Here is a 26,854-nt window from a genome sequence, read left to right as displayed (position 1 = left end):
TTATAAAAAAAGAAAAAGTAGTTTACTTTTCATAATTCAGAACAACACATATACAATTATGTGATCAGTTGCATTGACTAATATAATGTCCTTTTTGAGAGATTTAAAGGGGTCTTTCTTGTGGAGAAACTCCTTCCAGCATCTCATGAAGCAAGTACACACTCCAAACAGTTTCTCTCTGTCACTCTCTGCTTCTCTGCAAGCACCTGCACAGCGCAAGCCTGAAAAATATAACAGTATTAAAAAGTCCCAGGCTCAGCCAGCTCCCCGGGCATAGCCCAACCAATCAGCTATGTGCATCTTATTTTACAGTTGACACATACACACTAATTTTTACATGCTCCAACAATATGGGACTATTTTCTTATGAGAATTTTAGAGCTCACATTTACCCGTATTTGGATTTAGATAAGATAGTTTTAGTGTGAATTTCTGATAGTTACTTGAGCTTATCTTTAATTGAGAAATGTCTTGGCTGCTTAAGCCTTAGCTAATATCTACGCTTCAAGCTCCATTATGGAGTAAACATGCACTATCGTGACCTAAATAAATGTTTGGTTTATGAAGTGGGGAGCCAACCTAGCAAAGATGACTTTTGGGTGTTTTCTACTGATATAAAACACCTGATGGGTCAATTTATCATTGTTAAAGTTGACTTTATACCATTTTGTCACAGTTTGATCACTCACAAATCTATTTTGGTATGGTTGGCCTAATTCAGATCTGATATGCAAAAAACATTTACTCCAAAACCTAAAACAATATTAGACAAAGAAAATACACGTCAAGAATATTCCATTTTGACTATACATAAAAAGGAGTTGAGTGACAGTGCACCCAAATAATAAAGAGATACCTAAAATGTTCAGCATTGCTTAACTTTTATTGAGCTCCCTGTTAACCAGCTACCCATCCTACAGCAAACTTGGTCAACAAAGCAATGCTTCATATTTTGAAATTCACTATCATTTGATAGGTAGGTAGAGTTTATGAGGACACCGCGTGTAAAGAGTAGAAGCCTCTTTACATTTTGAAATATACGGTGTTATTAAAAGGGCTTTTCAGACTTCTTGTTTCTCTCCTTCTTGTTCCAATGAGACACTGGCCATGAATTATTGCCTTTTCATGCCCCTTCTACACTGCTATAGAAAATCCAGATTATCTGCTTTGAACTTGATTATATGGATTAATTGAACTGGATTATATGGCAGTGGATCCCCTTGGTGGTGCAGTGGGTTAAACCACTGAGCTTCTGAACTTGCTGACCAAAAGGTTGGCAGTTTGAATCCATGGAGTGGGGTGAGCTTTTGCTGTTAGCCCCAACTTCTGCCAACCTAGCAGTTTGAAAACATGCAAATGTGAGTAGATCAATAGGTTCTGCTTCTGCGGGAAGGTAACAGCACTCCATGCAGTCACGCTGGCCACATGACCTAGGAGGCATCTAGGGACAATGGCGGTTCTTTGTCTTAGAAATGAAGATGAGCACCAACCCTCAGAGTTGGAGATGACTAGACTTAATGTCAGTAGAAACATTTACCTACATGACAGTGTAGACTTATATAATCCAGTTCAAAGCAAATAATGTGGATATATAATGTGGATTATCTGCTTTGATAATCTGGATTATATGGCAGTGTAGAAGGGGCCTCAGATATAAGTAGATAATCATGGCATATATCTATAACCCCCCCCCCCCCCAAGTCCCCAAAAAGATGGGAAACAAAGCTCAACATGTTCATCTTCATTCCTCCTGCATATAGAAGTCAAGACTAAACTTTGCAGCATGGAACACTGTGAATTCCAGCTGGTGAGATACTTCTGCTCACATTTGGTGCTTTCATGCTTGCATATTTACATAACTCTGTTCCATCTGTTTGTTATTTGTTAAAGGTATTTGGTAAGAGAGAAAGTAGGCTGCATAAGTCAAAAATAATAATACCAGGTGCAATTCGGTTGCTTTCTCAAAATACCGCCAGTATTCTTCTATTTGTATGGATAGATTTATTTATGCTCCCATAACAGTTCTTCAGGCTGGAAACAAAAGAGAGAATTAATAGTCATTAGCCACTTAACAACCATTAGCTGAAGAGGGAAGGTGAAGAGCAGTGGGAAGGACAGAGCTCTCTGTGTTACATGGGGCCACTTTATACTCCAATATTTATTTATTTACCTTATTTATACCCTGCCTTTCTCTACCTGGGGGCGGGGGGGCTTACAAATGGCACCTACACAGTGCCTCAAAACATACAAAATTCAACTAAAATTGTTTGGATTAAAAGTACAAAATAATATGCATGATTAAAATACATTCAGAGTTCAAGGTCTAAAGCCATTCCAGGAACAATTGCACATAATTCCAGATTAAGATTACTGCACTGCACTATTTTTCTAAAGCATGCTCCCAGAGCCAGGTTTTGACTCTCCTCTTGAAGGCTAATAGGGAGAGGACTGATCAGATATTGCTAGGGAGGGACCACCACTGAGAAGGCCCTGTCTCTCATCCCAACCAGCTGCACTTACAAGAAAGGTGGGACCGAGAGCAGTGCCTCCCCAGATGATCTTAGTCTCTGAGCTGGTTCATAGTGCAAGATACGTTTGGACAGATAGGGCTTTATAGGATAAAGCCAGCTCTTTGAATTGTGCTCAGTAGCAGACTGGCTGTCAGTGGGGCTGACGTAATGGGGGGCTGTGTGCTCCCTGAATGTCACTCTGGAGAGAAATCTGGCTGCTGCTCACTGGACTAGTTGAAGCTTCTGAACAGTCTTCAAAGGCAACCCCATATAGAGCACATTGCAGTAATCTATATGGGATTTAACCAGAGCATGGACCACTGTGGCCAAGTCTGACTTCCCAAGGTACAGGCACAGCTGGCTCACAAGTTTTTATTGTGCAAAATCTACCCTGGCCATCGCTGAGACCTGAGATTCCAGGCTCAACAATGAGTCCAGGATCACTCCCAGGCTGCGAACCTATACCTTCGGGGGAGTGTAACTCCATCCAGCACAGGCTGTAACCCTATACTCTGTTCAGCCTTTCGGATGACCAGGAGGATCTCTCTCCTCTAAGTCATCATCATGTCCTCAGTTGCAATGAGAATCTTTCCAATAATCAGTAATGAAAGAAGGTTCAGTTGCCCATACATTGAGTCTCACTGTGTTAGTAATGTATCCTGCAGCCGCAAGAATGCTATGGCACTTCAGAAGCTATTTTAGCACAAGTATTCTCACCTTTTCTGTGAAACAAGATGGAATGATGGGCATTACCCTCCATGGAAGATAGATAAAGAAGGTACAAGAAAAGAAGGGAATGCTAAGTTAAAGTTTACTGCTTTTATACTCTGTCTATAAATACATTTATTATACTATAGTTATGTAATCTGTATAAACATAAAGCTGTACCAGAAACTGAACAGACATGTTCTGCAGATAGCACCAAAACTAGCCGGGGGGGGGGGGGGGAGGCAGAGGGGAGTGATTTGCATTGCTACATTTTGAAATATTATACAGAAAGCTATAATGGTAATAAACCGACAATGAAGTCTTAGTCATATTAAGGGCACTTTGCTTTCAATTGCTAGAAACTTAGAATGTGTATTGTGAGATTGCTGCAACTTTCGCTCAAGCAAAAGGTTAATTTGTACTAAATAGATTAATTTTAGCACTGGAAAGTGGAGAGATGAAGAAACACCAAAATATCTTGAGCTCTTTCTAATATGATGAAGTGCAACAGTGTCCCCTAGTGGGAGAGAAAACCCTTTTCTCTTTATTAGTCCTCCGCTAGTAAATTGCCTAAGTAATGCCTGAGCTCCTTGAATGAATTATTCAACCGTACTGCCTTGCCCAAATAAATGTTAGATGTTTTAGTTTCAAAAATTGCCACTGAGGAAATTGGCTGCAGAAGGGTATCATGATTTGTCATAATTTCATTTTCCAGAATTACGATTTTGCACAGGAGATTGGAATCGTCAACTGACAATTATGGAATGTCACTTTAGTTGGACAAACAATGAATAGCACTGGAAAGTAGTTACATTATGGGGCATGTGCAATAGGTTAATGCTCCCTGGCACACATTCCCTATGCTTTCTCATTTTATCCCAGAGACATAGGAAATATTTAGTTGAACCCTAAACATCTCCTATTTCTCTTGAACCCTAGGGTTCCCTGGTGGCACAGCAGGTCAAACTGCTCAGCTGCTGAACTTGGAGACTGAAAGGTTCAAATCCAGGGAGTCAGGTGAGCTCCTGTTGTTAGGCCCTGCTTCTGCCAACCTAGCAGTTTGAAAACATGCGAACGTGAGTAGATCAATAGGTACCACTTTGGCGGGAAGGTAACGTTGCCCCATGCAATCATGCTGGCCACATGACCTTGGAGGTGTCTACGGACAATGTTGGCTCTTTGGCTTAGAAATGGAGATGAGAACCACCTCCCAGAGTCGGACTCGACTAGACTTAATATCAGGGGAATCTTTACTTTACCCTTAGTCGAACCCTTCCCCTTCAAAAGTCAGGGATTTGAAGAACCATGAAGACTAAGCTCACACTGAGATATTCAACTCCCAATACCCCAGTATACAAAAGAATCAAAGAATACAAATTGACCTCAAAACTTCAGTCCTCTGCTAGTGCAGGAAACATTGGATTTCGACCTCAGGCTTGGCTTTAAAATATCTAATGAAGCATCCACCACCTTCTGCAGTGATCTATTCCACTTTGAAAGCACTCATCAGTGTCTAGAAAATTACTCTAATGAGACCTCTAAATCCTTTTCCTTGTCTTTTGAAACCCTCTGAAGCAAGAGAAAACAAGTGGGTTGCATTAGCAGCATAGTTGTATAGGTGGTGGAGGACATGAAAGAATGGACATAGGCTCTGTCCTTTTCTGCCTTTGCAGCTCCAACTTTCAGCCACAGCTGTCCCTTCCCAACACAGCTATCTCCCTGGTGATAACAGGATGGAGGGGCATGGAGGAGCATCCACCATTATCCATATTGATGGCACCTTCATGCCCCATTGGTGAAACAAGAGCTGTGTGGGAAGGAAATAGCTGTGGTTGAAAGTTGGCATTTAGAAGGTAATAGAGAATCGACACCTTTGTTCAATTTGTCAAAGTTTTGCTTAACGATCTCCCCAGGCCCTTTAGTACTTTACACTGGGAAATAGGCCAGTCTTTGTGCCAGAAGATAAAGGCACAGACCACACATTATGATACACAAATTCAGTTATAGAACACTTCAGTTTTTCTGGATATTCCATCTCTGACCCCAGAACAGCTGTACTTGAACAAAAACAAAATTATAAAGGAGACTTGGAAAGAAAAACAGTACAATTTGAATATATCCTCAAATTGCAGTCCATTAACAGTGGGTTGACTAGAGACTATGCTTTCATTGCACACTACACATATTATAACACTAGTTAACACTTCAGACTCACGAGGGCCTTCTTTGTCACATCTCCTTTCTGACATGTAATCACTACACCATTCATATGTCATCTATTCAACTCAACTTTAGATAACTTTGTCGAAGGTCTTCATGGCCAGAATCACTGGGTTGTTGTAGATTTTTTCGGGCTATATGGCCATGTTCTAGAGGCATTCTCTCCTGACATTTCACTTGCATCTATGGCAAGCATCCTCAGAGGTAGTGAGGTCTGTTGGAACTAGGAAAATGGGTTTATATATCTGTGGAAAGACCAGGGTGGGACAAAGAACTCTTTGAAAGCACTTATCAGTGTCTAGCTCCAGCAGACAAGAGTTCTTTGTCCCACCCTGGTCATTCCACAGACATATAAACCCATTTTCCTAGTTCCAACAGACCTCACTATCTCTGAGGATGCTTGCCATAGATGCAGGTGAAACGTCAGGAGAGAATGCCTCTAAAACATGGCCATATAGGCCGAAAAAACCTACAACCCTTTAGATAACTTATTTCCTCCTGCCTTTGCCCCCTCCCCCAGTCATAATTAAAACTGAACTTGTCACCTAACCCCCCCATTTTGCTTTACTATGGGTAATGTCATTATTTGCAGCAGAGGAAATAGACTTTGTCTATGAAAGCTTATGCTGCCAACTTTGTTCTTTCGGTTATTCTTTAAGTGCTACAAGATAACCTTTCCATATTGATATTCCAGATTAAAATTCTGATCACTACAGGATTGAAGTCACAGGAGCTTCATTCTGTAGCTAATTTGGCAGTATAAAGGACATGGTCAACGTATGGATTTCTCCTTCTCTGCCAACCAATGTATGTGGATGTTCTCATGAAAATCTCTGCTGGGAAACTGCAGTTGGTGAATTCCATGCATATTGGAGCTGGGACATCATTTCCACACTTTTTGCATCAGAAGATGTAGGTAAACTAATGAGATCACTGAACCGTGTAAGCTATTTTCAGATGTTATAAATCCTGCATAACAGTTGCTCCATTGCAGCAGCACTGTGGTCCAATTTTTTATAGATTTATTTTACTTATTTATTGATCTTCTTGTGTTTCTTGCTCTGTGGATCCCAAATTTCTTACCAAGGAAAAGTTCTACAGAAATTGAAAAAAACTATGTCAGCTACTGGCTACTCCCAAGCAGAGAAACCCAGTGAATTAAGTTATGAATAGTGAGTTCATACATAGGTAAATCATATTAATTCATCTACTCTAGTCTACATTAGCCATGTAATGTATTTACTTCCAATGCTGGCATATTTTTTGAAACAATTATTTCAAAGATAAAAAGATTAGTTATTGTGATATTCTTGCACCTCTCTGGGTTCTACCCACATTGTTGCCTTGGATTCTACCATCAGGTTACAAGATTTAGTTTTGTTCAGTTGTTCTTCTGACACAGAAATTTGTATACGTTTTTCATATTCATATTTCCAAATTTACACATTGTGCCCACATTTGTCCCATTAGCTAAAACACAGCATTTTTATTGTATGCATTTTTATCCATTTGTACTGTGAAATGAATCTATGTTTTAGAGTGCATATTTTATTTTTTCCAAAATTCACCCACAGTACTGCATAGCATTGGCTCATCAAGAGCCTCAAGATATACAAAATTGCTATTTCAAGTAAGAATTTCAATGGTAATGGAATTCTTTTCCATACATAAGTAGAAAAACAGACTATTTAGAAATGCAGAGATTTCTTTGGAATACACATGTGTCAGCATAAGGAATTGGTGAGACTGTTGCACTAGGATTCCAGAAAAGCAGGATTTAAATCCCTGCAAATCCATGGAAACCTATTGGGTGACCTTAGCTTAGACAATCAATGCTTTTTCAGCCTTAGAGCATGGCATGGCAATGGCAAACACATTCTGAACAAATCTTGCCACAAAAATCTGGTGATGGTTCATCATTAATTGGAAATAACCTGAATATATACAATAACATTTTAAATACTTTGTTTACTTCTGACACTGTCATTTCTTCAAAAACGTATGTCTCTGTTGTGTTAACTTTAGGGTTCCATTGTTTAATCTCACTACCTTTATTACCTTTTTGGTAATGAATTCCATTCTTCATTAAGTATAGAAACAAATTCCATTTTCTTTTCTCCATAAACTAGGGAGCCTGTAGTCAGCAGCAATTTACAACTAGAGTCCTAATACTTAATAGAAATTTTACGAAGTACTACTTGTTGTATATTTCAAGTAATCTAGTAACTCATACAGTGAAACACAATTTGTAAAATGTAATATTTGTCATTGAATTGTTGTATATTTAATTCTAGTTACTTGGCAAACAATACCCTCATAACATACTAGGAAACATTTTACACTGTGTTGTTCTTTCTATGTAAATAAAAATATTGTTTATAAAAATGATAAAGGTTTACAGTTGAAGTCCCACGGGCAGAAAATTGCTCTGGAGTTTTTGAAATCTGGTTTCAGCTCTTCTAATTGGTGAGAGAAGCCTTCATAAATCATTCTGTTGACTATGCCATTGAACTTTTGTATTTCAGGCTGCTTTTGCTTTAATGATCATCCTTGGCATCTGATTTATGCTATCATAAAAACAAATTTGCTATACATTTAAACATGCAGTGGCCCAGTTTAGACATCTATTTATATCATTGTAATTTTCTTTTTTGCTGTCTTACTTCTCATCACATGTCCTTCCGATGGTGAGAACATGATGGATGACTGGGACATCTGTAGGGAGACCAAGATGCTCGTTTATAAAGCTATTGTCCTCCCAAACCTACTATATGCCTGCAAAATGTGGACTGTCTACAGACATCACACTCCACTCCTGAAATAATTCCAACTGTGTTTCCTCCAAAAAATCCTGCAAATCTCTTGGGAAGACAGGCAGACAAATGTCAGCATGCTGAAAGAAGCAAAAACTACCAGCGTTAAAGCGATGCTCCTACACCATGAAATCCACTGGATTGGCCATGTTATCCGAATGCCCAATCACTGTCTCCCAAAGCAGTTACTATATTCCCAACTCAATAATGGGAAACGTAATGTTGGTGGACAGGAAAAGAAATTTAAAGATGGGCTTAAAGCCAATCTTAAAAACTGTGTCATAGTAAGAACTGGGAAGCCCTGGCCCTTGAGTGCTCTAACTGGAGGTCAGCTGTGATCAGCAGTGCTGCAGAATTTGAAGAGGCACAAATGGAGGGAGAAAGGGAGAAATGTGCCAAGAGGAAGGCGCGTCAAGCCAATCCTGACAGGGACTGCCTTCCACCTGGAAATGGATGTCCTCACTGCAGGAGAACATGCAGATCAAGAATAGGGCTTCATGGCCATCTACAGACCCACCGCCAAGACACTACTCTTTGAGGACCATCATCCTTGGGCTGTGAGGGATCACCTAAGTGAATAAGTAAGTTTATTTTTGCTGTCCTACTCCTCAGCACATGTCCTTCTCATGAGAACATGATGGAGGGCCTTCTCAGTTGATGCTCCAGAGTTTTGAAACTCTCTTCTAGAAGAGGTTATGCTAGATGCCTCCTTGTTATCCTTCTGTAGCTAGATGAAGTCTGTTTTCTGTTTTAGCAGGCCTTTGAAGTTAGATGAAAGGACTTTAATAATGTGTATCATTGTTCATATTAGTTACAACATTACACAGATGAAAACCAGGACATGTTTGACCAAGCAGAATGTAGTCAAGATGGCAAACAGTATTAACAAAAAAGAATGTGCTTGCTTGAAAAGGATGAAGCAGTTTACTTTTTCCTGAGCTTAATTGGAGATGTTGGAGATGTTTAGCTGTATCCATTTTAATTTTTGTAAACTGTTTTGATCCTATGATTAGGTGAAAAGTGCAAAATAAATAAATAAATAAAATGTATTTGCCATTGATTTTATGGAGGACTGCTTTTTTTTTTGTGAAAATGAGTAGTTGAAAACAAACATAGGGAATCTGAGACCTTCTCATTTACCACTTTCTAGTGGTGGTTAAGGCAAGAAATATTTTGGTGCAAGGTTCTTACTGCTAGTTACCAAGGAAGTGGATATTTGGAGGGGGAAAAAATCAAAACTAAGTAATAAGGAACTATATATGTCAAATAAAGAAATAGGATGGAGAATACCAAAGTTAAAGGAATACTACGAACCATTTCAATTGAAAGCGATTTTGGAAATGGTAGAGGAGAAACAAGAAAAGTGGGTAAGAATAGAGAATGAAGCAAATAAAGGTCAAGGTGATTATGGAATCTTTACAAATAATTTAGAAAAGGGAATAGAAAAAACAATAGGTCCAAGGAAAATGGCATTAAAAATACGGGGGAAATGGATAGAGAAATGGATGCCACATTTATCAAAGGAAGTCCCAATAGGTAATTTAAGAAATGAGGAGGGTAAGAGCATCATAAAAATTGAAACAGATGGGATATAGTAAAATCAAAGATTTATATAATGAAAACAAGGAATTAATGGATTGGAAATGATTGGAAACATTAGGGGGTGGGATAAATTGGTTAACACTAAGAGGAATTTGGGAACAAATTAAAAAGGAAGAAAGTAGTAAGGGAGATAATATAATAGACAAAATATTAGAAGAGAGGTTTGGAGACAAAAAAAGGACTTAATAAAATATGTTGAAGACTGATAGAAGATAAGGAATCTATGTATAGAATAATGTGCCATGTCATAGGACGTTTTCAACATGGAACCAGTATGGAGTCTGCCGGAGCCCATCACATGATGTAGGGCTACTTCTGGTGGTGCTGCATTCTGGCTCTGTGTTGAAAAAGGAAGAATTCAGAATATGGGTGACTGACCGTGTTCTTACATATGTATATATATACTAGCTGTCCCCTGCCACGCGCTGTGGCCCAGTCTGGTGATCTGGAAAATAAAGTAATGAGAAAATGTTGGTTTTTAGTATATGTAATTTCTTTATGCTTGCGGGTAAACAGTACTTCTTGTTTCTTTGTCAGTGTTGATGTGGAGAGTGCCCGGTTTGCCCACCCTGGTACATACAATATAGAATTGTCTTTCTTTAAGGGTCCCTTTCAAATCTATGATACTATATTTGTGTGTGAATCATATCTATCTATCCATCTATCTATCTATCTATCTATCTATCTATCTATCTATATCTATGGCTGGATGGCTCTTTGTCAGGAGAGCTTTGATTATGTTTTCTTGCCCTGATGAAGGGAGTTGGATTGGATGGCCTTAAGTATTTTCTGTTGGTCATGAGGGTTCTGTGTGGGAATTTTGCCCCATTTCTGTCATTCGTGGGGTTCAGAATGCTCTTTGATTGTAGATGAACTGTGAATCCCAGTGACTACAACTCTCAAATTTGTAGTCTAATTCCCCCAAACTCCATCTATGTTCATATTTGGGCATATTGAGTGCTTGTGCTGAGTTTGGTCCAGATCCATCATTGTTTGAGTCCGCAGTGCTTTCTGAATGTAGGTGAACTACAACTCCCAAACTCAAGGTCAATGCCCACCAAACCCTTCTAGGGTTTTCTGTTGGTCATGGGAGTTCTGTGTGCCAAGTTTGGTTCAATTCCATCATTGGTGTGGTTCAGAATACTCTTTAGTTGTAGGTGAACTATAAATCCCAGCAGCTGCAACTCCCAAATGACAAAACCCGAATTTTTTGAGTGATGGTCATTCCTTGTGTTGTGAGACGTTTTGTTGCCAAATTTGGTGTAATTTCGTTCATTGGTTCTTTTTGTTTTTAAGGTATTCATTATGCACAGAGCATTTATATAAATAGAGAGAGAGAGAGAATAAAAGTTGCTCCCAAGAGAGTGGAGCATAATAGAAAGACATATTAGTGACTTTTAAGATAAAAAGCATCATGGTTACAAAATAAGTGTGGGAACAATGTGCTGAAGAAAGTTAGAAAAGAGGAAAACGAGAAAGAAATTGAGGAATTGCACTTCTGTCTATACCTATTTTAATCTATTTTTGAGCAGGCATGGGCAAACTTCAGCCCTCCACATAGTTTGGACTTCAACTCCCATAACTCCTAACAACCAGTAAGCTGGAGGGCCAAAGTCTCCCCATGTCTGGTTTAGAGGCTCAGGATTAAACTATATACAAACTACCTCCTCTCTGCTTCTCATTCCCCCATCACTACCATGCAAGATCTATTTTTAGTAAAACTAATCTATGGCACAATCTCATACACATCTACTATAATTGATTTCTGTGAGACTTACTCCCATGTCAGTGGGCATAGGCTTGTAGCCTCACAACATTAATTCAGAATTAATTCACATTTTCAGCCACCCATTTAGAATGGTTTTAGGTTATTGCTGCATATTGTAAATTCTCCTCAGGATGCCTTGCAGTACTGGATGCAGAATATATAAGGCAGCATATATACCTGCTACATATTGGGCTTGATTCCATGGCATAAATGCTTGAACACAACCCCAACCTTGTGCCCTTTAGATAGTTTGGACTCCCATAACACTTAACCAGCAAGATGTTATGTGAAATGCAGTCCAAAACAGCTGGATAACCTTGGGTTTGGAAAGACTGAGAAAAAAGTTTCAGAGCCTCAGTCTAACAATGTGGTGATAATACTGCCCATTCTTTTTAAAGAAACTGATTCATTAATTCCAGGTAGAATTCTGAAAAAAAAAAAGTACAGGTAGATATGTATTGAACTATAAAGAATATGCAAATCGGGTTCTTTTGAAAAAAAATCATAATAAATTCTATGGATTCAAAGCCTTTGGTGGAAGGGTTTGAAAAATTTGGGGCAGTGGAGGGACAATATGGTGTGTCTCACAAATGCAGTTGCGTCACAAAATATACATTCATAATACGATTCTTATATACTGGACGTGGTTTTCTTTTTTCTTTATGCTTTAATGCTTTCAAACAGTTTGATATGTTTCACTGCCAATGTAATGCTGGTAAATGTGTTATAAACTATTAAATACATTCCGGGAACGCTGAGAGTTTTCCGTCATTCTGTTTATGCTATGAACATCAGCAGGTATATAGAGTTTACATTAAAACATAATATCCAATCCAACTGTGATACCTTCACAAATGGAATACCAGCATCACTATTAGAACCCCAATTAAACTGTGCATTTCCTGACCTTGGTCAGCAAAAATAAGATGCCTAATGTTCATTAAACATGATGGAAGCTGTGCTTTGTTCATTTATATAAAAAAATTAAGTTGATTCAACAAATTAAGTTGATTCAACAAATTGTTAATATGCAGCAGGGGTTTTTCATGAAACATGAACAGGGCCAGCTGTACTGTTAGACAATATGTGGTTGTGTCAGATCATTGAATCTGAGGTATATCTTTGGACACAGAGAAAAATATTTACAGGATTTATTTTGTATTAATCAGTATATATATCCTTGTCTATTTCATCCTATATGTGAGGCTGGAGAAGAAATTTAAATTGCAAAAGTAGTTTCTTCTCAATCTCTGAGGATGCTTGCCATAGATGTGGGTGAAACGTCAAGAGAGAATGCTTCTGGAACATGGACATAAAGCCCTGAAAACTCACAGGAACCCAGTTTCTTCTCAATTCATCAGTAGGGTGGGGAAAGAACAGATGGAAATTTGCCCTTCCCAATGGGCTGCAGTCTCCCCTAGCTTGTATTATTCCTCATTATAATACCTGTCATCTGAGCCACACTCTGATGTTACTCAGCCACCTGTGTCCTGGAATTTGTCCGTGAAATGTTGGAAGGTATGAATTTATAATACATTTTCAAGAAATAATGAGACTTTTTCCCTTTCCACATTCTCCCATCTAACTTCTACATCATTATGTTATTTAACATTCGCCCCTGTTTGCTAAACTATATTGCTAACCTCTTCAAGCCACATCTCTTTTTGTCCAGTTTTTCCACAAATGAACCCTATCTAATTCTTGGCTCTAGCTCTATGAATATAGATCTGTTTCTGGCAGCAAATTAGTTGATTGATTGGTTTAAAACGTTTATGTACCATCCAACTAGAAAGGCCCTTGGGCAGTTTATAAATTCACAAACAAACAAAAAACCAAAAAAGTCAGAAATCTTAGGATCAGTTACAACATTTTTTGCACTCTCTCCCTGCACCACTCTAACCTGCAACCATTTTTATTCTCTCCCTCCCACCACCATTAGGTCATTTATTTGATTATAAATAAGCAGATAAAAATCATTTTATATGTTTTATAAAGAAAACAGCTTATGTATTTTCTTAGCAAGGCCTTCTAAATGGTTGTGTGGAGAACTAATTGTGATTCAGTTTCTGCCTTGCCAGTTGATTACTCTGCTTGACAGATAATCTTTCACACTTCCAAATAAAAACATCTTAGGACTCCATCAGACAGAGCTGGGGAAAGTGGGGAAAGACATCTTCTTTGTGTGTGGAATCGCCTTCTTTGCATGGCATTCTGTCTTTAAAGAAGAAGAATTTACTTACCCCCTTCACACAGGATTGCCTACACCCAACTCAACCATTTGTTTAGAGGGGACAGAAGACATCATTCTTAAGACAGAGACCTTTTATTTCCATGGGCTTCTTTTTGTCCCTTCCTGATCTTCTTACCCTCACTCATGGAAGTCCAAAATCTACTAGGCATGATTCAACACGGGCAAATTTGACAAATCCTATCCCACATGTTTTTCCCCACTTTCTCCCATTTTCAGACATGTCAGGAGCTCAGAAGACACTTTCTAACCAGCTCCAATCCTCCACCTAACTCCCAATTCCCCTACATTTCAGAAACAATTCAGAGACTAAGCAGCACTGCGAGAGGGATCTTGCAGTGGTGAAGCAGTAAATCCAGCCTTGCTACAGTTTCTTTCCATACATAAATGACTACAGAAAACAAGAATAAAATAAATTACTTATTTGACCACAGATCTCCTCACTTTGTCTTCAAACATACCATGTACACAGCTGCAATTTTGAAAAAAAGAATGCTTTTATACAGGCAAGCTCACCTACATAGGTGCTACACGCAACCAGAAATGTCAACCATGCAGCACTATTACATTATTAGAACAACTATGTCTGTATGTGTGTGTAGGTGGTCTCACACCTCTGTATACATCACTGACCTTTGCTTCCGTAGGGAAGATCCCCTTCCATTGTGTGTAGGCACTTCTTGGACTAAAGGCTACTGCTTGGACTGCAATAGCAGGAGCAGAGCCAGTACTTGTGAAGGGGACTCCCATTGGCAAGGACAGCCCAACCATTGGGCAGAGTGAGAGAACCTCCAGTCTTAAGCAGATTTGTGATGTCACAAAAAAGGAACTAGATTCTACTTAATGGAATATTAAATATTAATAGTTTCAGGTAGGGTAGAGGATATTTTAAGGACTTTTGCCTCAGATGTCTAAATAAATCAATTAGCTCACTGTACTACTCTTTTCATTTGGATGTCACCTTCATATCTTACTCATACTAGTGAAAAAGGTTAGACTGACCCTGAAATAGGAAACAGTGACAGGTCCAAGTTCCGATTTTCATTCCTTATACCATTCAGTTGCACAGACTGACCAAAATGCCAAAAACTGCAAGGGAGAGGCTAAAATTTATTAGAAATGCCATTTGTGATATTGAAAAAGAAAGTACCTTTGACATTTAAACATGGTGGGCCACTGAAACATATTTTAGAAGTGAACTTCCTCTCTCTAATATGCATAGTAGGGATCAGTGGGGATTTTATCTTGTGTGCTTTTTAAATGAGAACTTGCCAAATCTTCTTCCTGGACATAGCTGGAATTATTTCTTTAAAAAAATCTGGGAAGAAACAAATGTGACACATTCAGGCCACCTTAGTTCACACTTCCCCACACATTATGACTCCTATCCTGTCAATGATTCATAAGTGCAGTTTACACATGAGTAAGTCCCTTTTCAGATGTCGCATAGAGGTCTGTTCTCTTGCCCATGTGCTCTGTGCAAAAACTTTCCATGCTTACAATGTCAAACCTTGGAAAAATGAGAAAAGGGGAAAGGTAGGTAAATCCAGGAAAAGCTTGCCATTTGAGCTTCTGGGAAAGGAAAAAGTGGGTGCAATCCATCTAAAAAGGAGCCTTATTTCTTCAACCACGTCCAACAGACTGAATTGAGACCAGCTGTTTCTCTATGATCTAAAACTCTACCTCCTCCCTCACATTCCCACCCTTACAGGGTTGGGTGGTGCAAGAATGCAGAACCATGCCTACCAAGCTATATGCTCATGTCAGATCTTAGCCAATTAGTGTTGACTGTATGTTGTGTACCAGTGACAGAGCATTCTTCATTTGTCTCTAGAGCAAAGATCTTTAACATGCAACAATGATCTGAACACAGCAGTTCACAGTCATGGCAATTTTAACTACGCATTTAGTAACTGAGGGGTGATTGCTCCCTGTGTGTCCCCACAAATGACCAATAATATAGCATAAGGAAGTTGTAATTTCATGTAGCAGCCTTATGCACACACAATTTGAATCTAGTAAGTCTATCTGGTTCTTTACGTGTATAATTCATTATAAAGTGCTGGAAATCATATGTCATCATATCATCATAGTCACTATCACCATCATCATTCCAAATTATTTATTTTTGTTTGTTGTTCCATTATGAATAAAATTGTATTGATCCATGTTTGCATTCTCACTGTCGAGACAGGTTTGTGCAGAGACTTGTATTCTTTCCAAAGCCCTCAAGACACAAGTCTGCAGTTTGCTGTGGATTAATTGACTGTGAAATTACAGTTTAAATAGCAAAATCTCTTTAATGTATTAGAACTATAAAAGTGTGGCCAAATAAATAGAGTTTCCCTGCTTTGGAAACAGAAAGTGGTGTACAACTTCCATACTAAATTTGGATTTAACATTTTTTGATGGTGAACCTTGCAGCTTAAGCCTGCGATATGAGACCCTGGGGAGGAATGTTTATGTTGTGAATAGCTTTGAAATGACAGATACGATTATGTAATTCATTTTGAACATGAAGAAGAATTTCACTAGATCAAATCAATGGCCTATCTTGCCCAGCATTCTTCTCTCTCAATAGCCAATGAGTATTGACCCTGGTATTGCTTATCAAATACATGTACCATGTGCTATAGACTATATTTTATAGGAAGGAACTGGCAAAATCACCTCTGAGTATTCTTTGCCTAAGAAAACTTTATGAAATTAATGGTAGTCACCACAAATCAACAGGTGACTTGAACCCCCCCCACCCCCCCCCCCCCACACACACACATACTGTAAACAATGGGACTGGATTGTGGAAAGAGATCTTCTTTCTGTATTCCAAATGAAAGTCTAAATCCCAAAGGGTGAAAAAAGACATGGACGGGAGGGGGTGGGGTGCCACTCTTGAAAATAATCCAAATGCAAATAATGGGCCTCGCAGGGAACTGTCCCTGTCCTGAAGGTGAATTGGTGGGAGGGAAAGGGAGAGAAAGAAAAGAAACACACCTGAATAACTTACTATCTGGCCTTTATTACAATGCAAAGATTTGTTTTATCACTGGATTCTTTCCAGGGATTATGGGTGGGAGGGAGATAGGAAGCTGAGCTTTATGAGTATGCAAAGCTTCATTACAGTACATTCAAGGTGACACAGGAGACTGTGAATAAAACACAAACACAAATAACATTGTGACTAGATTTCTAAACTTATTAAAGACATATTCCCCTCTTTTGTTATCCATTGGGAAATGATGTGTGGGAGTACACAGAATATGCCAATGTGAATGGAATGCAAATGCTTGTTTTTTCCCCTTTTATAAATAATAGCATTTTTTTTCCTTATATTTTTTCATCAGCTAGCCTTTTGGTGCAAACTAGTACACTATGAGCAAGGACCAGTTTTGAGCTGGCACAATGTAACGCTACTTCATTGGATTCAAAATTAATCAAACTATGTATACAATGGGAATAGAATGGAGCTGTGCTCAATGCTCGTGCCCTTTCTGAATGTGATGCTGACTATTACGCAATCCCAGGGAGCGTTTGCTTAAGGAGGTCTCAGAAACCTCCTTACACAAGCCAGAAAAAAGTCCAAGTGTTTGCATTAATATTCAGATACAGAAGCATAACACCTTAACAGAGTTCCAGCTTTTTCTGTGACATTTTGCTTAGCCTAATAAACATATTGACCATCACACAATTTTGAATGTTTAACAGATCAACACATACATATAAAAATGCCAACACAGAAGTATCCCATATCGTCCACATTACAGTTGATGGGCCAAAGGTATCTGCTTATTCTAGACAACATTTCATATATTCAAACAAAGATTCATACTTTCCAGTACATATTTAAATTGCTGATAGCCAATGGGATGGGTTGAGCTCAGATATTTCAATTTATTTGTGTCTCTTTTTGCTTCAATGTTGTCTTGATAACAGTTCTCACTAAAAAGTGTACAGCATTTAGACCATGAAAATATCTAAAATATTTCGCTGCCTTGAAATATTTCTGACTCTCAATAATCCTTTGTGCACATCTTATCTTATCATTGCTAAAAACATAAATATAGTAGATAACATTTGTTGTATCTATACAGATCCCTATGCACATTCCCTCATAAATTGTTGTTCAATTAAAGTTAGACTTACTTTAGCTATGTTATACAGCCAGCCCTTCACATTCCCTTGTGTTGGACTGCAAAAATGAAAAAAAAAATCACAAATATAGGTCCAATTTTTAAATTCAAGAGAATATTTCTCTAAGAATGTGTAGGTTCTCTGACATGATTTTATGATCAACTTCCATTGGAAAGTGACCATACAATCACAGTGGAAGAGCTACAAATATCTAGAGAAGTGTTTTCTCTAAGCATTTGTAAGTTCCCCGGCACAATTCTATGGTCAACTTCAATTAGATTTGTTGAGAGGCAGCCATTATCCTGCTAATTTAATAATTTGTTGAAAGGCAATCATAATCTTGTTAATTTAATATGCTGTTTGGCATGTTATATAATCTGTGTTTAGAATTTTACCCCACAGTGATCTCTCTTTTTAGAAATCTCTGGATTTTTCATGCAGTTATCTTACCCATTGCCTGAAGTGCAGAAAGAAGGTGAGACCTTTCGGTGGCTATCTGGTTGTATGTTGTGGGTGAGAAAATATGGCATTGTGAGATGGTTTGAGTGTGCTAACTGCCATTTCTCTACTTGACTAACATGAGAACATCATGTTTGATAAATGAGTTGGGACTGACAGGAATAACTGTGAAAACACCTTTCAGTGTTACTGCATTTTACATCTTCTCTCTAATTGTGAGAGAAGAAACTTGTGGCCACCCAAAGGTTGTTGGCCAATAATCTGTCATCATTCTTGACCACAAACTATGTTGAGTCACAGTACCACAACATCTCGAGGACCACTGATTCTTCACTCATCTTCTAAAGCACTCATCAGTCTAGATCCAATTGCTGAATCAATTGCTGAATCTTATATTGACATTTATGGAAAGGAATCTACTCTAGCTGAGACCTGCAATTGATTAAAGGCCATTGTATTTCTGGTATTAGGACTGATGTAGCACTTTTTTTCTGCCTGCCAGGAACACAAAGGTCACTCTGCCCATCTAATTTACTCATCAAATATTGGCCGTCTCAGTGGATAACACTCTCATTTAGATAATTTTTAAAAATAATGTAAGGCTTGTAAGGAAGCTCCTGCTCCTAAAATCTAATTAATGATTTCTCCTAACCAAAGAAAAATGTTTATTCAGAAGAAGCCAGGGATTAGCAGAGGGCATTGTGAAGAGCTGTTTTGATCAAATGAAAAAAAGAACAACCTAGATCCTGAATTCAAAAGCTCTTTGCCTTGTCACTGCACAATCATTTTCCTTTTCTATTCATTTGAACAAAAGAGAAAATCCTAACCTGCCTTTATTTGCTGCAACCAGGATGACACAGCCGCATCTGTATTCAGACCAGTTTTCGATATCAATTATTTTGAGTTTAAAATGTTTTCGAAGAGTAGGAGGGTTCTTTTTGTTTCCCTTGATGAAAAATAAAATGACTATTTTAAAAGGAATATGGATAGCCTTGTTCTTCTTAAGCCTCAGTAGCAGGGAGTTCGTAATTGAAAAAGTTGTGAACAATAGGACTCAGAACTTGCTCATTTCATTGGAGAAAAAATAGGCTGGAAAGCTAACTGGGCGGTATAAAGTACTGCACTGAGCAGTAAAAGCTTTGGTCTCCAACCCCCACACCCTATCTTTTTTGTTCTTTGTGACCTCTGTTATTCTCTTGCAGTGGGTTTCTCATGAGTATTCATGGTGTTTTTTCTCTGTTTCTTTGTGCATGGTGGGACACAATCACTGAGGATTGCTTTTCATGTTCCTTTTCAAACATCGCTAAATGTGCCATAGAGCTTGAGTTCATATATAAACACAGGCACATTTTTCTTTAAAAACTTATGTTATAATCATGCCTCCAGAAGAAATAGTATATGTGGTCAATTGTCAGATTCAGAGATTCTAAGACCCAATATCACATCCAAGAGGAGTAGATTCAAAAGGGTCATAATTTACTCTATCACAGATAAAGTGTACACCATTCCATTTACCAGAAGGTCCTTGCAGTGGTTATCAACCTCTGGGTCTCCAGGTGTTTTGGCCCACAACTGGAAATCCCAGGCAGTTTACCAGCTGTTAGGATTTCCGGAAGTTGAAGACCAAAACATCTGGGGACCCACAGGTTGAGAACCACTGCTTTAATGCCTTGTCCTAATTATCCCTTTGTCAGAGGCTATAAAGGGGTGCTAGAGAGAGTATGATAGTCCATTTTATGAGGGTGCAAGGTGGAGCCAAGGGTTAAAATGGTTTTCCCCTGTCTTCTTGTTATTTCTCCCACCGATGTTCCTATTGTGGAAACAACACTCGTCTATGACTTGGGGGGAGGGGGGATAACCAGAGAAAACAGGGGAAATTGTTTTCTTCCTTCAACTCCCCCCTCCTATAAAATAGACTGTCTTTCTCTCTCTAGCACCCTCTTGTGGCCTCCATGTGGATAATGGAAAAGTAGGTAAAGGTAAAGGTTGTCCCCTGACATTAAGTCCAGTCATGTCTGACTCTGGGGTGTGGTGCTCATCTCCATTTCTAAGCCGAAGAGCCGGCATTGTCCGTAGACACCTCCAAGGTCATGTGGCCGGCATGACTGCATGGAGCGCCGTTACCTTCCAGTCGGAGCGGTACCTATTGATCTACTCACATTTGCATGTTTTCAAACTGCTAGGTTGGCAGAAGCTAGGGCTGACAGCGGAAGCTCATGCCACTCCCCGGAATCGAACCTGTGACCTTTCAATCAACAAGCTCAGCAGCTCAGTGCTTTAACACACTGCGCCACAGGGGGCTCCGTTTCGCAGAGGTTATAAGGGGGAAAAGTACTATTATCCTAAAGGTAAGTTCTATCTGATCTTGGAAGTTAAGCAGAATCAGCCCTGGCTAGTACTTGAATGGAACACCACCAATAAATCCCAGGTCCTGTATGCTATTATTTCAGATGAAGCAACTGGCAAAAATCCCACTATGTATCCCTTGCTTCACAAAACCCTATGGAATAATAAATTAAGTAGTGCTGGAAGAATGTGTATGCCTATTAGGCCTGGGTAACAACGGAAAAATTTGTTTCTAAAATCGATTTGTATTTGGGGGGGGTTTTGTTTCGATATTTAAAATAATTACAAAATTTTCCTTTTAAAAAGTCCAATATTTACGAAATTTCGTAAATGGTAAAAAATTAACGAATCAATTTCCGAAACAATAACGAATCGATTCGTTAATGGCGGACGCGACCGCGAAATACGCTAAAAAACCTCCAAAAACTTCTGAAGCTTCCCTCTCCCTCTGTTATTGACTGTTGGTGTGATATTATAATTTTTTTTCACTAATTAAACCATAAAACTGGCCCAGACATGCAGAAATAATAACGAAACGACCTCAGAACAATAACGAAACGAATACAATAACGAAATACGAAGCATTTACAAAACGTGTTTAAAAATTCGTTTTTTTAAATAATTGCTCCAGAATGGTTCGTTATCGTTTTGTAATTGGAAAAATTAACGAATTATTAATGAATTACGAATTAACGAAACGAAACCGCCCAGGCCTAATGCCTATCTCAGAAGCCCATCCTGGCTTCTGAAGGAGGCCAGAGGGGGATTGGCTGAGTGGGTAACGGTGGTGGTTAATGCCTCCCTTCGGGAAGGCAAGATTCCAGCGAGCCTAAAACAGGCTATTATAAAACCGCTGTTGAAGAAACCATCATTGGACCCCACTAAATTTGACAACTTTCGGCCGGTTTCCAATCTTCCCTTCTTGGGCAAAGTCATGGAAAGCGTGGTGGCCTCACAACTCCAGGTATTCTTGAGAGACACGGATTATCTGGATTCGGCACAGTCTGGTTTCAGACCGGGACATGGTACCAAGACGGTCTTGGTCGCCTTAGTGGATGATCTGCGCCGGGAGCTAGACAGGGGGAGTGTGTCCCTGTTGGTGCTCCTGGACCTCTCAGCGGCCTTCGATACCGTCGACCACGGTATTCTTCTGGGGCGCCTTGCGGAAATGGGTCTTGGGGGCACTGCTTTGCAGTGGCTCCAGTCATTTCTGGAGGGCCATACCCAGAAGGTGTTATTGGGGGACTCCTGTTCAACACCACAGCCTTTGACCTGTGGGGTTCCTCAGGGCTCTATATTGTCCCCCATGCTGTTTAACATCTACATGAAGCCGCTGGGTGAGATCATCCGGAGTTTCGGGGTGCGGTGTCATCTGTACGCAGATGATGTCCAACTCTGTCACTCCTTCCCACCTGCTACTAAGGAGGCTGTCGAGGTCCTGAACCGGTGCCTGGCCGCTGTAATGGTCTGGATGAGGGCGAACAAACTGAAACTAAATCCAGACAAGACAGAGGTACTCCTGGTCAGTCGCAAGGCCGAGCAGGGTATAGGGTTACAGCCTGTGCTGGATGGGGTCGCACTCCCCTTGAAGGCACAGGTTCGCAGCTTGGGTGTGATCCTGGACTCATCGTTGAGCCTGGATCCCCAGGTTTCAGCGGTGACCAGGGGAGCATTTGCACAGCTTAGGCTCGTGCGCCAGCTGCGCCCGTACCTTGGGAAGTCTGACTTGGCCACGGTGGTACACGCTCTGGTCACATCCCGCCTCGACTACTGCAACGCTCTCTACGTGGGGCTGCCCTTGAAGACGGCCCGGAAGCTTCAGCTAGTCCAGCGCGCGGCAGCCATGTTACTAACAGGAGCAGGACGCAGGAAGCATACAACGCCCTTGTTGTTCCAGCTCCACTGGCTGCCGATTTGCTACCGGGCCCAATTTAAGGTGCTGGTGTTATCCTACAAAGCCCTAAACGGTTCCGGCCCAAAATACCTTTCGGACCGCATCTCGGCCTATGAGCCCACGAGGACCTTGAGATCGTCTGGGGAGGCCCTTCTCTCGATCCCGCCTGCCTCACAGGCATGCCTGGCGGGGACGAGGGAGAGGGCCTTCTCAGTGGTGGCCCCCCGGCTGTGGAACACCCTCCCTGTTGACATCAGACAGGCGCCCTCCCTTATGTCCTTCCGGAAGAGCCTGAAGACATGGCTATTCGAGAAGGCATTTAACTAAATGCTACAGTAACTGGAAATGACAACTGGAACGGAATGTAGACTACGAGATTGGTTATGATTCTATGTTAAGACGAAGCGGATTATTTTAGTGTAAATAGATGATAGTGTATTAGTGATATGTTGTTTTTTGTAGTTGTAGTTTATTGTGAAATATGTTTTTTATATGTTGTACACCGCCGCGAGTCGCCCTAGGGCTGAGAGCGGCGGTTAACAAATGCAGCAAATAAATAAATAAATAAATAAATTGACCATCTCTGGTGTAAACTAGTATTTCTTAAGTTATCAGATGTGGAGAACTGATTTTTTCTGAGAGTTGTAGTTCAAAATAGTAACTTGCTGACCCTATCAAATAATGCAGTATGTATTTTGACTTCTTTCTCTCTCTGTGGGATAGTGACCTATATTGTCATAAAGACTAAAGGCTAAAAGGCTAACTTTTTTTGCTAAAGTTTATCTCCTTGAATATTGGGATACCTTTTTATCAGTGTCAAACTTCAAATGCAGGTTGGGCAGGGGAAAAGTTAATGAGGTATTATTCCTTAATCAGCGAGGTCTCTTCAAACAAATAGTCATTAATCCAGAATTTAAAAGATTATTTTGCCAAGAAACTAAGTCTTCTATCCTATCTCTTGGGTTGTCTCTCCTAATAACATGTGTCTAAGAGATAAATGAATGCATTAAAGATCTTAACTGCTCTTTGATGGACTACAAATGGACATAGTACAGGGCAATATTTGAACAGTAATGATTTGTAAGCTGATGGCAAAGGCGCCTAGACCACAGAGTAAATAGCTAAAGGGGTCATGAATCTTAATAGCCTCCAAATCAGAAAGATCTGCAACTTATATGCTTTAACCGGGATGTGTATAGAATGTATAAATATTAATAGGGCTGGCAAGGACTCAGCATACAAGATCTGTCTAAAATTTCACAGTGGGAAGATTGAAGCTGCAATGTGTTGAGAAGCAATGCTACCACCTGAAAATGAGCTGTCAGCATATGCGTGAATAGGGAAATGCATTCATTTTCCCTGAAAAATACACTCAACCATTGATGCTACCCTAGTCCTGAGTGACATTCACCTCTAGTTAATATAACTACTATGTCCATTACTCCAGTTTGCTTAACTTCTCATCCTTAGCATGATGTCGTTGCAATACTCATTGAGGTCAGTTGTTGCTTTTGTTGTGTGACTTTAAGTCACCTTTTACTTATGGCAACCCTAAGGTGACTCTACCATACACTTTCTTGGAAGACTTTGTTCAGAGGAGAGTTGTTTTCATAGTCTTCGTGTGACTTGTCTAAGGTCACCCAATGGGTTTTTATGACCAAGCAGGAATTTGAAACCTGTTGACTCAGTATTCTAGTTTAACAGTTAGACCACGGCACTATACTAGTTCTCTATAGTAGGTTACCATTGTTCCTGGTGCTGTTCTGGGTCACCAAATCCCCTCTGAAGGCTACCCTACTTCATTGCCATATGATTTTGACCACATATGGTTCTTAGTTTCTCCTCTTTATGAATGTAGTCCAATATGTTACATCCATAGTAAGACAGTACAACTGGTATTTCCTGGTCTGCTACTCCCCCACCCCTCCCCGACAGATGATGCCAGAGTCAAGAATGTCACCTTAGTATCCTCAGAAAAAAATTGCTATGCTATGGATAATCAGTTATGGCCTTCTATATAATGCTGGTTTGCAGTTCTCATAATCCCTCGCCATAAGTGACTAGGTGAGCTTATTAACTCCAAAATGATTCAAACAACAATTGCACTTTAGATTTACAACTAAAGGTGTACAAATAACAGCTCTCTCACCTCAATACAATCTTGCAATATTGTATATCACATTAAAGCTGAAAATATCCTAGACATAACTCTGTGAGAAGAAGACGCTTTTGTTCATTTGGGGGGGGGGGGAATCAAAGCAAGCCACTGAATTTCAGCCAACTTGGACGAGATCTGTCTGTCTCTTTCTCTGTCCATCCATCCATATATACTGTAACACACATGGAGAGATTTTGTATATGTGTGCATGTGTGTATGAGAGATCAAGTCATGGAGACAAAGAGAGTCTGAGTAATATGCACTGGACATAGAGATGGACTACTTGCTGGAGGTCCAGGAGAGAGATGACTCTTTTTTTCCTGGAAAGATATCCCCACCACCACTTCACTAGTCACCAGGAGTTGTGAGCAGTGCTAGAAAGGGACGTCTTGGTGAAGAATGCTAGCAGGGATATATGCCCCACCAGCGATCACCATGTTGGTATGATCACCAGAAGAAATTACAACAAAAAGTGAAAAATGTCCTTTCTGCAGATCTTTTATTGCAAGAGAGAGAGAGAGAGAGCAGACACAAGCAAAAATGCCTCAGTTTTCCTTAGCAGGCTTCTCAAAATGGTAACCAGAAGTCATGTTGTTTCATTCAGCATGCATCAGATCATTCTATTTATTTTCAACTTTAATAAATAATAAATATAGATCATCAACTTTATCAACCCTAGATGGATAGATAGACAGAAAGATATCTATGTTGACTGAAACAAAATCACTCTCTAAAATGCTTGTGTGGATAGAGTGAAGTATTTTTTGTATATTTTCATGCATTTAGAAGGTTTTCTGCATGATACTGGGGCAAAATTTACTTGGAAATCATGCCTATTATTTTTTAAAATTTGGGAAATTGTGGGCTTCAGAAAGATTGGTGTGGGTTTTCGGGGTCCACAATAGTGTGATCTAGGGGTCACATATGGCCTACAGACCAGCCAGCCACCCTAACTCTGTATCAATGATCCCTCTTATCTCATTAAACACAGTGCTGTTGGGCCATGTTTGCAGATAATAATGTCTGGTTTTGCTTCATGGATTTATGTATGGATAGTGATAATCAATAAATATTTTGCCTTATGAGGACACTGCTTGACTAAAACAGTGTAGGAATGAATGAGAAACAATAACACACAGTAGCAAAACAATACCAGGCAAAATATGTCATTGTTATTGTAAGTCTATTTTCAGTCCTTGTTGCAAAGTCAAAAAATATGCAATGACATTTATGCAGAATTGTCCTAAGCCTGCTGAAAATATCAATGAAAGCATTCTCATTATTGCAATAATTAAAGAAAATTGGCATGACTTACAAAGAAGAGCAACCAGAATACTAATTTGTAATGCCGGAGATGTGTTTTAAAGGCACATTTTCACTTCTTTTCTTCTTTATTTCCTTTTCTTCTTTCTTTCTTTTTTTTTCTTTCTTTCTGTATTTTGTGGAAAGAAAGACAGGTCAGGGATTGTCATTAGTATACAGAGAAGGAAACGAAGTAAGGTGCACACTGCAGAATCAGCATCTTAAAAGAAACAGCATGAATCAAAATCTTAGAGTGATGCCCATGTAGACTATTCTTGAAAATGTCTGGCACCACATGGTGCTTCAGTTATTCACTGCTATGTTTAAATTAGACATTGCACAGCAAGAAGTTTGGAAGGGGAGGAACAGTTTTCACAGCATTCTAGCATGTAAGCTCCTACCCTAGGTCTATGCCCTTTTAGCTCTTCTACTGAAGTACTTCTGCTGTGTTCTTTCATTTCACAGCATGAACTAGGGTGTCTCAAAGGTGAGTTTTATTAAAAGTAGGCTTACTTTTTGTTCTACTCCAAGGCAAAGCTCTGTTGGGTGCTAATTTAGTTCCATACTTCCACTTGCAGTAGAATGGACACATTTCAATTGTTCAAAATATTGCACATGAATTTTCTTGCCTGAACCTAGAAATGGAAAAGTGGCTATCCAGGTGTATTGGACACTGGCTCTTAGTAGGTGTGGGA

At 39.5% G+C, this 26,854-nt stretch overlaps 1 long non-coding RNA gene across 1 annotated transcript; it reads right to left on the bottom strand.

Moving 5' to 3' along the window:
* Positions 1-26,275, bottom strand: LOC132775384 (uncharacterized). The gene is made up of 3 exons (XR_009631520.2): positions 26,173-26,275; positions 1,940-2,031; positions 1-221 (listed from the first exon to the last, which is right to left on the bottom strand). It is a non-coding gene; the product is annotated as an uncharacterized lncRNA (long non-coding RNA).
* Between the last annotated feature and the right edge of the window lie 579 nt (positions 26,276-26,854).

This window comes from Anolis sagrei, chromosome 5 (genome assembly GCF_037176765.1).
Source record: "Anolis sagrei isolate rAnoSag1 chromosome 5, rAnoSag1.mat, whole genome shotgun sequence".
Taxonomy (NCBI): domain Eukaryota; kingdom Metazoa; phylum Chordata; class Lepidosauria; order Squamata; family Dactyloidae; genus Anolis; species Anolis sagrei.
This window is presented reverse-complemented; position numbering and strand designations above follow the sequence as displayed.